The 13,161-nt window shown below is 44.4% G+C and overlaps 1 protein-coding gene and 1 pseudogene across 2 annotated transcripts in view; one reads left to right on the forward strand and one right to left on the reverse strand.

Moving 5' to 3' along the window:
* LOC136629139 (oocyte zinc finger protein XlCOF6-like) overlaps positions 1–13,161 on the reverse strand; it is a 913,937-nt gene that overhangs the window by 528,834 nt on the left and 371,942 nt on the right. The gene's annotated exons all lie outside the window — the stretch shown is intronic.
* The window catches only part of LOC136627169 (zinc finger protein 850-like), a 532,511-nt pseudogene that overhangs the window by 480,527 nt on the left and 38,823 nt on the right, over positions 1–13,161 (forward strand).

Here is a 13,161-nt window from a genome sequence, read left to right on the forward strand (position 1 = left end):
AAGTCTCCACCCAGAGCTGTAGGTGGAGGGGAATAGGTGGGGGGTCTGCAGGATTTAAACAGATCTCCTCAGGTCTTTCAGTATCCAGGTTCAGTTATTTGTACTCCCAGAACCGACTTCAACTCAACCAAAGGTGGTCAGCACAAGTCCCCCTGTGTGTGGGTCCTGATATGGTATCTATGCACCGGTGTCACAATGAAGGACAGGCAAGTAGCAATGAAGACCGTAGGCCTAATCTGTAGGAATATCAGCTTTCTGAAGCTATTTCCTCTTACCTTAATCAGTGACCTGAACCTCCAGTGCAGCTCCACAGCTGTCTCAGGTAAGTAGGTATGCTTTTATAGTCAGATCCACGGCATCCAGCGACTCTAGGCCCTGGCTTCGTACGTGATGGCGAAGTGGATCGCTACTCAGAATCCTTCAGGTCTGACATTAACTGACATAAATGTCAATGTCTCTGGTTAGGAAGGGGAGATCCTATTTCTGGTTTTCTTGGCACACTTCCAGTGCCCCAATGCTCGGATAAAATTCTTGGCATCAAATTTGACCAGGGAGATTAATTCATGCTAAATTGTGGGGACAGGCTTGATGGTGCCACTCAGAAAGTGGCTGAGTGGAAGGATTAGTCTTTGACCTTTCAGAAAATGGTCAATCAGATCAAAACATACTCTGTCCCTTTATTCATCTACCTGGGCAGTGTGTGCATTTTTCCAGAACGTCCCAGATCTATGGCCTATTCTTCCTAATGTTGTGGAGAAATAGGTTGAACCTAATGAGAAAAGAGACATCACATACTGTACAAGGATATTCAGGGTTTTTTATGGTTAAACACCTTTGTTTAAAAAAAGAAAAAAAAACACAAACAAAAAACATTGACAGTAGATGTCTTCTATGTTAATATTTTCCTGCTGGAGGTGGTTTATGCCCATGCTTGTGGAATGTGGGACTTTAGTCCGAATTAAAGATCTTTGCACGCTACATAAGCATCCTTTGGCTCACACTACCATGGCTCTGAAGATGATACATTAGTGGGGTCTAGGAATGGGGGCCATCAGGACTCTGTTGTTGAAGCCCCTTGAAAAGAGGGTCCTATTAACACATTTCCAGCCCTGGTGCTCAAGGACTGCCCAAGTTGGGACCTGGTGGTAGAGTTGTGTTTATTGCATTTTAACAGGATCTTTTTGAAGTTTTGGGACTTGGATTGGCACGGTTTCCACTGGAGACTTTATGTAAAGGGTAACTTGAAGTACAGGCACTCTGGGGTAAGGCTTGTCTCCATGTACAGAGTTCCATGGAACATTTTCTGCTTCAGTGCCTCTCTAATACAGAGGTGTACAAGCTGGTGAGAGGCTTCATTGATTGGCCTAGGCTGTCTGACCTTTCCTATATGGAATAGGCCTGTGGGGCATTCAGAGACCGTGGTAGTAGGGTCTTGATTCCTAATCAGCCCACTGGTCAGGTTTTATCTGTGGAATGCAAAGTGTTCAGTTTCATTGTAGTAGAAAATCGTTCCTGTAGATGAGGTGAAAAACATTTTGGGTGACCTGGTGAAGGTGCGCTCTCTGGATTATGAGAGGTTGGGCACAAATAAGGGTTTGTTTTTCAATTAGTTTTTTTTTTTTTTTTTAAAGGGGTTCTGTCATTAAAAGCAAAAAATTATATACTTAAAGGAGATGTCCCGCGCCGAAACGGGTTTTTTTTTTTTTAAACCCCCCCCCCCCGTTCGGCGCGAGACAACCCCGATGCAGGGGTTAAAAAAACCACCCGCACAGCGCTTACCTGAATCCCGGCGGTCCGGCGTCTTCATACTCACCTGCTGAAGATGGCCGCCGGGATCCTCTGTCTTCGTGGACCGCAGCTCTTCTGTGCGGTCCACTGCCGATTCCAGCCTCCTGATTGGCTGGAATCGGCACGTGACGGGGCGGAGCTACACGGAGCCGCTCTCTGGCACGAGCGGCTCCATAGAAGACTGCTGAAGACCCGGACTGCGCAAGCGCGGCTAATTTGGCCATCGGAGGCCAAAAATTAGTCGGCACCATGGAGACGAGGACGCTAGCAACGGAGCAGGTAAGTAAAAAACTTTTTATAACTTCTGTATGGCTCATAATTAATGCACAATGTATATTACAAAGTGCATTATTATGGCCATACAGAAGTGTATAGACCCACTTGCTGCCTCGGGACAACCCCTTTAATAGAGATGAGTGAACACGCTCGTTTAGGATAATTACTCGATCGAGCATCACTTTTTTCAAGTAACTGCCTACTCGGGCAAAAAGATTCGAGGGGCATCTCTCTGGGCCCTAGCTGATCCTAGGAGCCACGCACCAGAACAGGATGCATTCACATGTCACATGACAGGGACTGAACAACAGGACACACAGAGCCAGAATACACAGCATAAAGCAGCCACTAGTAACCGCTAGGAAGCTGAATATAAATACCAGGTATTAGTTGACATGTTGTACAATATGTGGAAGCTAGCAGGCCACTTCACGGCTCCTGGTTATACTGCTAGTCCCTACACTAGCCAGGAGTCCAGCAGCACTGGACACAGTTCACACCGCACGCTGCAACCAGACAGGACACAGATAGCAGGTCACACAGCAAGATAACACAAAACTGACAGAATTTAAACGTACAAATGAACATGAACCAGAAAAACCCACACCACACAGCAAGCTTGCAACAGCCCAGGATTCATGACTGCTTACCTTGAACTCTAGATACAGACGGACCAAGAGCTGGGTTTATATGTGAGCTCAGACCAAGGCGATTGGCTAGCAGGAAGTACCACACCCAGCCAGCTCAATTAACCCTCAACCTGTAGCTGGGCTGCTAGGAAGCCTAGAACTACAGATCCCAGCAGCTCATGTCACGATATATATATATATCTGTATATCTATCCATTTGTATATCCATCTATCTGTATCTATCATCTGTATCTATATATCTATATCTATCCAACGGTATCTATCCATCTATCTACCCATTCATCCATCCATATCTATCTATCTGTATCTATCTATCCATCTGTATCCATATATCAATCTATTGATCTATATGTATTTATAAATCTATATCTATCTATCTATCCATCTGTATTTATCTGTATCTATCCATTTGTATATCTATCTATATCTGTCTATCAATATCTATTTATCCATCTGTATCTTTCCATCTATCTATATCTGTCTATCTATATCTATCTATCCATCTGTATCTTTTCATCTATCTACCTATCTATTCATCCGTATATCCATCTGTATCTATCTGTATATATCTATCAATCTATCCATCTGTAGCTATCTATCCATCTGTATTTATCTGTATCTATCCATCTATCTGTATCTATCCATCTTTATATCTATCCATCCATTTGTATCTATCATCTGTATATCTATCTGTATCTATCCATCTATCTATATCTGTCTACCTATATCTATCTATCCATCTGTATCTATCTATGTCTATCCATCTGTATCTATCCATCTATCTATATCTATCCATCTATATCTATCTATCCATCTGTATCTTTTTATCTATCTACCTATCTATTCATCCGTATATCCATCTGTATCTATCTGTATATATCTATCAAACTATCCATCTGTATCTATCAATCTATCCATCTATATCTATCTATCCACCTGTATTTATCTGTATCTATCCATCTTTATATCTATCTATCCATCCATCTATTTGTATCTATCATCTGTATATCTATCCGTATCTATCCATCTATCTATATCTGTCTACCTATATCTATCTATCCATCTGTATCTATCTATATCTATCCATCTATCTACCTATCTATCCATCCATCCGTATCAATCCATCTGTATCCATATATCAATCTATTGATCTATATCTATCTATTTATCCGTATCTATCCATCTATCTGTATCTATCCATCTTTATATCTATCTATTTGTATCTATCATCTGTATATCTATCTGTATCTATCCATCTATCTATCTATATCTATCCATCTATCTATCTATATCTATCTATCCATCTGTATCTTTCCATCTGTATCTATCCATCTGCCTACCTATCTATTCGACCATCCATCCGTATATATCCATCTGTATCTATCTATCTGTATATATCTATCAATCTATCTATCAACCTATCTATATATCTGCATCTAGCTATCTATCGATGTGTATCTATCTGTATGTATCTATCTATCCATCTGTATCTATCTATCTACGTGCATGTATCTATCTGTATGTATCTATCTACGTGCATGTATCTATCTATCCATCTGTATCTATCCATCATCTATCTATTTATCTGTATCTATCTATCTATCTGTATCCTTCTGTCCTTTATATTGCTGGGTTTTATCTATCCAGATTAATTTCCCAATTATATTCTGTGTAGTTTCTATAACCCGTGGGCCCTTGAGTAAAATGTAGGTGTTTCTCCAGCGCATGTGGATACTATTGGGTTACCCTTTGTGGTTATGCGTATACACCCAGTGACTGTGATGACAGCAAACGAACGCCAAGACTCTGTAAGTCATGTGACCAACTGACATACACAGAAGGAGCGTGACTGTAGGGGGCGCCTTGGTGTGTTCACAGGGGGTTAATGTCGGCAGTGCTGGACTGGTGGGTTAAACTGAGCGCTTTTCAATTTACGGTTTGCATTGAATTTAGCTAAGAACCCCAGATGCAGATTTACGGAAACGCGCGTTGGGTGTGGAGGGTCTTCAGCCCGCCCTGTAGGTTGAGATTTAGGACAGTTTCACATGGGCGACAAACTCCTGTGACTTTCTCACGATGCGACAGTGATACAAACTGCCTGCGCCTTCCAATGGGTTCCTTCACATTAGCAATGTTTTTTAGCCTGCTACATCGCGAGAAAAAAATTGTGGGTTGCTAAAGATTTCTACAATTTGCGCTGTTGTGTAGCCCATGTCTTAGGGCAGTGCAATGCAACTTTTACAGTAGGAAATCCCCTCGGGGTTCTCTCCATCTCCTGCTGGCAGCTCTACTTCTGCTCCGGTTAGTCTGATCTCTTCCAGGGTTATAAGATCTCCAGAACCTCCAGGACGTCTTCTGGCACCGAGCCTTGGGGGGCTCTGAGGTCTGCTGGGGATTGCTGTCCTGTTGGAGGGTCCGATGCCCCCCGTGCTTCAGCCTCCTCACAGCAGACATGACGTTCTCTCCTGTGGCTTATCTATCTGGTTTTGGCCATATTGGGGTGACTTGTCTTGTGCTTCGGGTGACATCTTGGGGTTCAGGGTAGAAGACCTTCAGTGTTCAGTCTGCACCTAACAGAGCAGATGGGCCCCTCAGTGCTGGGGCCACCAGATCTCACTGCAGGGGGGTTGCAGCCATTCAGGGATTATTGGATTATTGACCATCTTCCACCTCAGGGATCTTGTGCAGCCGGTGATAGCGCCCCCTTTCTGCCGTGTCCAAGTAGTGCAGCTCTGCTGCATGTACATCACACACACAGACGGCTCTGCTACATCCATCCTGACCCCACACATCCCTTCAGCTCAGCCAGAAGGGATCACAGCCAGCACAACAGATCACCCCCGGGTCATGTGACCCCTGACTCCTCCTACACAAGTGATCACATGACTGTGACATCATCACAGGTCCTGGAAGCACACAGCTGCTGTTCAACTCTGCAAGTGGAGATCTGTGTGTCCCCTGATGTCAGGTCAGTGGAGGAAGGGATGATTAACCCCTTCAGGACTGGCAGAGTTTGGGCCTAAGACTCCTAGTAGCCCAGTAATCTGTCCTTTAGCCTCTGTAAGTCGGGGGCTCAGAGAGAGGGACAATCCTATTACACAGGGACAGACCCCACTGCAGGAGACACCAACCCCCCCGGCAGGAGGGTCCGGGACCCGGTGGTCTCCTATGGCTCCATCTATGATCAGCCATCATTATCTCTGCCATCCGTTAGCTCAGATCTCTTCTGGGGGTGCAGGAATCTAGGACAGCGCCCCCCGGGGGCTCAGCCTGCCTGGGGGTCTCTGTGGAAGAGTCACACCGGCGGCCGATATCACACTTGTCAGCAGGCGGTTTACATGGCGATGATTAATAACCGCATCACATGACTTCTGGGGAATCGTCCTCCACGCGGCAAGAAAGGAGCGCAAGAGTTTACACTGACTTCACTGAAAACATCACATCGCACCTGCAGCACATCGCACCCATGGCACATCACCCCCGCAGCACATCGCACTCGCAGCCCATCGCACAGCATACGGGGATTTTAAGGTCCCCTTGAGAACAATAGCCGAGGCGTTTCGAGAGAACAAACCAAGTAGAACGAGCTGCGATTTATTTACCTGTGTGAATGACCCCCCTCCGCTGTGATATATGGGGATTATTGTTCACATCGCAGGAGGATATAATCCGTGTGAATACGCCCCACAGCGGAGGTCAGCCCCCCCAATAAAGGACTCGGGGTCCCACAACAAGATCCACAGACCTGTGGGGTGTATAGATGGTATCCTGCGCCCTTCTGTTACTGAATTCCCCCTACACAAGGGGCACCAGCGACTTTCTATTAACCCCTTAACGCTCTGTGACGTACAGTTTCTATATGGAGGAGGATTGGGATCCGATCCCTACAATGTGGGTGCTCACTGTCTCCTACCGCTGGCACCCGCCTGTAACAGCTGCGCTCGGCACTCCCGCTGACAGGGGCTGTTAACCCTTTAAATTCAGCAGTCAATTCTGATAGCGGCCTTTAAATGTCTCAAGCAGCCCCCACAATGAGATCATGGTGTCTGTTCAGTTGCCCTGGCAGCCGGGGGCCTTCTGAAAGCCCCCCGGACTACCATTGCAGAGCCTGACACATCGCTGTATAATGTAATACTATGGTATTGCCTCATACTGCAGGAGCGATCAAACCGCTGCAAGTTCATGTAAAAATAAAACGTACATCAGTTTTAAAAAGTTTTAATAACATAAATAAAAAGGTGATAAAGGTTAAAAAAAATGTTTTCCATATTTATATTAAAAAAATCTAAATGATAAAGCCAAAAAACATATGTGGTCCATAAAAGTGCGATGTATTGAAGTAACACATTATTTATCCCGCCCGGTGAACGTCGTCAGAAAAAATGATGCCAGAATTGTTCTTTTTTTTCGGTCACCCTGTGTCCCAGAAAAATGTTTTAAAATAAAAGCGATCAAAAAGTCATATGTGCTCCAGAACAGTACTGTTACATACGTGTGGGCTAGTGAACACTGGGCCCACACAAGGGTTACCATGAATAGGGAACACCAGGTGGAACAACCACCGATTAACACCTCTTCCGATCTTCTAGAAAGGAAGATGACCAAGGACCTACCTGAGCCTGGACATCGAATCATAGAGAGTTGGAAGGGACCAGCAGGGTCAACGAGTCCAACCCCCTGCTCAGTGCAGGAGTCACTAAATCATCCCAGACAGATATTTGTCCAGCCTTTGTTTGAAAACTTCCATTGAAGGAGAACTCACCACCTCCTGTGGTAACCTGTTCCACTCATTGATCGCCCTCACTATCTAATATCTAATCTGTGTCTCCTCCCTTTCAGTTTCATCCCTTTGCTTCTAGTCTTTCCTTGTGCAGATGAGAATAGGGCTGATCCCTCTGCACTGTGACAGCCCTTCAGATATTTGTAGACAGCTATTAAGTCTCATCTCAGCCTTCCTTTTTGCAAGCTAAACATTCCCAGATCCTTGAACCGTTCCTCATAGGACATGATTGGCAGACCGTTCACCATCTTGGTAATTCTTCTCTGAACTTGCTCCAATTTGTGTTTGTCTTATTTAAAGTGGGGTGCCCAGAACTGGAGATAGTAGTCCAGATGAGGTCTGACTAAGGAAGAGTAGAGCGGGATAATGACCTCACGTGATCTAGACTCTATGCTTCTCTTAATACATCCCAGAACTGTGTTTGCCTTTTTGGCTGCTGCATCACATTGTTGACTCATGTTCAGTCTATGATCTATTAGTATACCCAAGTATTCCTCACATGTGCTGCTTAGCCCAATTCCTTCCATTCTCTATGTGCTTTTTTCATTGTTCTTGCCCAGATGTAGGACTTTGCATTTCTTCTTGTTAAATACTATTCTGTCAGTTGTTCAAGCTTTTCTAGATTTTTTTAAATACACCCTCTTTCTTCCCTAGTGTTAGCTATCCCTCCTAGCTTTGTGTCATCGGCAAATTTGACCAGTTTCCTGTCAATTCCCTCCTCCAAAATGTTGAATAACACTGACAGAGCCTTGTGGTACCCCACTTGATACATTCTTCCACTTGGATGTGCAGCCATTTATGACCACTCCTTGAGTACGATCACTCGGCCAGTTGTGAATCCACCTAACAGTTCCCTTGTCAATCCCATATTTTGGTCATTTTTTCAATAAGTATGGTATGAGATACTTTGTCAAATGCTTAACTAAAGTTAAGATATACTATATCAACTGCATTTCCCTGATCAACCCAGTCGGTGATTCAGTCATAGAAGGAAATTAGATTTGTCTGACATGACTTGTTTGTTAGAAACCCATTTTTATCCAAGTTCTTGCATGCATGCTGTTTAATAATTTGTTCAAAGATCTTTTCTGGTATAGTAGTCAGGCTCACAGGCCTGTAGTTTCCTGGATACACCTTCTTCCCTTTTTTGAAATTCTGGCGAGTGGTTCAGCAATGATCTCTGCTGCGTTGGCCTCTGTTGCAAGCCTCAATTCATTATCAGCTTTAGCTTTTCTGACACTTGCCCTTCAGTTTCTGCAGACCGCATTATATTCTTCTTTAGATAATTTCTCCTCTTTCCTTTTGATAAACATATTTTTCTTTCCTCTTCACATTAGGGGCATTGTTAAATTAAAAAAAAAAGTTAAATAAAATTAAAGTTTCACCTCCCCTCATGGATTAGATCCATGAGGGAAGGTGAAAATACTCACCCTGTCCTCTGTGATATCCTACGGCGACATACAACACAACACCTACTCCCCCTTTTTTGGTCTGTTTCTTATAAATAAGTTGTATCCTTCAAGCCTTGTATTCCAATCATGTGTATCATTCCACCAAGTTTCCGTGATGCCTATGGCATCATATTTCTCTTCTTGTATTAGGAGCTCCAATTCTCCTTGTTTCCCATGCTTTCTGCATTTTGTGTAAAAATATTTTAGTTTGTGATCGGTGTCTCTTGTTCTCCTACTTTCCTTCTGAATTTTTTGGTTGTGTTCTTTCTTTCCACTCCCAATAGTAAGATTCTCAAATGTATTAATTATCTGTGTATTTTTCCTGGCCTTTCACTTGCCTCCCCATATTGTTCTAGTTTAAAGTTCTCCTAATGAGTGAAGCAAGGCGCCCACCAAATATATGCTTACATGTTTTTGTAAGGTGCAACCTGTCTCTAGCAAGCAGTCCATCATATAGGTAATTCACTTCATGGTCTAGCAATCCAAATCTTTGCTGACGGCACCATCGACGTAGCCAGTTGTTCACCTCTAGAATCCTGTTCCGTCTTCTTATTCCATGGCTATCAACTGGGAGAATAGATGAGAAGACCACCTGTGCTCACCTTCTTTCCGAGGTCTTCAAAGTCTCTGCAGACAGTTACAAGGTCCTTTTTTGCAGTGTCATTTGTCCCTACATGTATTAGGAGGAGTGGGTGGTGTTCTGTAGGACTGAAGAGTCTTTACAGTCTATCAGATACATCTTTAATTTATGCACCTGGAAGACAGCACAACTCTCGTAAGGTTATGTCAGGTCTACAGATGGTGGCCTTGTTCCTCTCAATAAGGAATCCCCCACAACTACGACTCTTCTTTTCTTCTTCACAACAGCACTCCTTTTTCTCCATTCAAGAGGATTCTGTGCTTACTACACAGTTCTCTGTGGGTAGGGTCATTTCTCGTTGCAACTCTTTCTCCTTCTGCTCAGGAACCAGTACGAGTCCCCCCTACGTGAGAACCTCATACCAGTTCCTGAGCAGTATGGGTGCTGGCTGACTACTGATCCTCCTGCTTCTTTAGGTTACATGCTTCCATTCCTCGGCTTCTGCAGGTACACTGGACATTTCTTTTCCTTCAACATTTTGAAGACTTTCTCCTACTCTGTCAAGGAAATTCTCACTTTCCTTAATGAGTTTTAATGTAGCTATTTTCACCTGAAGACTATGCACCTTTTCCTCCAGTAGAGATACAAGCTTGCATTTCTGGCAGGTGAAGTTTGGCTTTTGCTCTGGTAGGTCTGCAAACCTATAGCATATGTTGCAGCTCACCAAATTACTCCTCTCCATTTCCATGTTGCCATTTGGTGTCCACTTTCAAACTTCTAAAAGTCAAGAATTTTAATGAAGACATATAACCTATAAGATATTACTAAGCATACAACTTTGCATGTGGTCTGGCAATGTCCTCCGAACAGCTAGACCTGGCTAATGCTGGCAAGCTTCCCACTTGCTGTGATTATTTGCTCTTCTCAGCATACACAGGGAATATGCAAATGAACTTCCTGCAGCTCCAATCTCTGATCAGGACTTTGACTTGGCCATTCCAAAACTTTAACTCTATTCTTTAACCAATTTAACCCATATACGGTGCCTGGTCCTGGGCTTTAAGCCCAGCCGTAGGTTGTTAGCTGTTAGTCACAACTGATAACCTGGAGAAGAAGGCAGGAGGGGTTTCAAACCCTTTGTGTCTTCTTCTTCCCTGAGTACACAGCGCTCAATGAGTGCTGTGTACTGAAAAGTGAAAGTGGAAGTGTAACTTCCACTAGGGGATTCCCTGCTATAGCAGAGCTGGGTATTATTGTACCTTGACGCCACCAGGAAGCTAGGAGTTTGGCAGGAGAAATGCCCCTCTCACACCCCTAGCTCCTGATAGGCTGATGTCGCCAACATCCTTGAAGCACAGTGTTTATTGCTATTTTTTGAAGGGCAAAAAGATCTGAAAAGCTTACGGTTCAGGGCCGCTACAAATCCATACAGACGATGCAGCAATACGTTGGTTCGCTTGTGTGTCACCTTCTGCCCCTGGCATTCCATCCATCTCCTGCTGCCACCGCTTCGGAGAAAAGCCACACAGACAGCGGGGATATGCTGCAGGACGCTGGAAGAGTCACTGAAGAAGCACCGCAGCGGGGCCAAAACTTACCTCACGTCCAAGACAACGAGAACACAGCCACACCAGGAGCTGCAGCAGCGCCGAAGGACATTGAGAGCGGCAGTAGCAGGAAAGGGGAGGAAACACTTACTGCAGCAGTGGAGGGAGCTCTGAGCCGCTAAAGACAAGGAGAGCACAAGCACACTGGCAGCTGCTGCAGCGCCGAAGGACATTGCGAGCGGCAGCAGCAGGGAAGGTCCGGGAACAGTTGCTGCAGCAGTGGAGGGAGCTGAGGCAGGAGTCGGGACACAACTGAAATTTTGCCATGACAGCAAAGCACAGCAGCAGCATCGGGGAAGGCCCAGTGACACAGCACCAGCAGCGGCAGACCTTCCATCACGGCAGTATGGCAAAACTAGTGCTAAATACTGGGCTGCAAGGACCTGCAGAGGAGCCATCAAGTCAGCCAATTAGGTAAAGGGGGCGTCACCCAGCCTGTCACTCTTGACTCAACCAAGACTTCCTGGTGGCATCAAGATACAATAATACCGCACAGCTGCAGGTTTGTACTAGACCCTGATCACCTCTGCCAGTGACTAATGTCACTATAGGGTTTTTTCTTTTTTTCCCCTGTAAGCTATGGATGCCCCAGCTGCAGTAGAGAAATGTCAAATAAAAAATAACAAAAAACATGTGACTGTCCCTCAGAGGTCTTATATGACGTCATGGGGGCATAAATAGTAAAAAAACATAATTACGTACATTAGTAAATAAAAACTAATGTATAAAATAATAATATATACATAAGAAAATAACCCAAAGCCGATGCCAACCAAAACAGTCGCCGTATGAGCCCTGTAATCTAAAACCATATATATTATATATCAAAACATCCGAAACAAAATGAGGAACCCATTGCCATACTTTATTTTAGCGTAAATATACTAATAAAAAAAAATAACTATATAAATGTTTTTAAAAAATCATTTTTTGTAGCTTTTTACCCCCAATAAAACGAAAAAACGAAAAAAAAAATCTGTGAAAAAGATATTTAAAAAATCACCCTATATGTCACGGGGAAAAAAATACAGCAAAATAGGGCAGTAAAACTACGCATGGTTAAAATCCCTAAAAAGTGTCTGGTCCTTAAGGTACAAAACAGCCCGGTCCTTAAGGGGTTAAGCGTTCTTTTGTAGATTGACTTGTGTGCTTTGGGTTGTTGTCCGGCTGCATGACCCGCGTTCTCGGAGATTCAGCTCACAGACAAGTCTTATATTTTCCGTTAGATTTGGCTGATACAATTCAGAGTTCATTGCTCCATCAATGATGTTGAGTTGTTCGGGCCGAGATGCAGCTAAGCAGGCCCAAACCATGATGCTACCACCACCGAGTGTCACAGTATGGCAGTAATGCAGTGTTTCTGTTTCTCCAAACATAGCGCTTCTCATTTAAGCCCATTTCAGTGCTAGCTTTGGTCTTGCAAAAAGGACAGATATACGGAAAGCCTTGGTGGCATTGCAACCTGAACAGGAGGAGGGATGCGGGCAAAGAGGGATGGATGGATGCGGACAAAGAGGGATGGATGGATGCGGACAAAGAGGGATGGATGGATGCGGACAAAGAGGGATGGATGGATTGATGGATGGATGCGGACAAAGAGGGATGGATGGATGGATGCAAAAATGCAAAGAGGGGGATGGATGCAAAGAAGGGGATGGATGGATACAAAGAAGGGGATGGATGGATGGATGGATGCAAAGAAGGGGATGGATGGATGGATGCAAAGAAGGGGATGGATGGATGGATGCAAAGAAGGGGATGGATGGATGCAAAGAAGGGGATGGATGGATGCAAAGAAGGGGATGGATGGATGCAAAAATGCAAAGAGGGGGATAGATGCAAAGAAGGGGATGGATGGATGCAAAGAGGGGGATGGATGCAAAGAAGGGGATGGATGGATGCAAAGAAGGGGATGGATGGATGCAAAGAAGGGGACGAATGGATGGATACAAAGAAGGGGATGGATGGCCAGGAGAGACTGCTTAGAATTTAAATGGAGCTTGATGGGGCCAGAAGAGACTGCCTTCTT

Source organism: Eleutherodactylus coqui, chromosome 5 (assembly GCF_035609145.1).
Source record: "Eleutherodactylus coqui strain aEleCoq1 chromosome 5, aEleCoq1.hap1, whole genome shotgun sequence".
In the NCBI taxonomy this organism is placed as follows: Eukaryota; Metazoa; Chordata; class Amphibia; order Anura; family Eleutherodactylidae; genus Eleutherodactylus; species Eleutherodactylus coqui.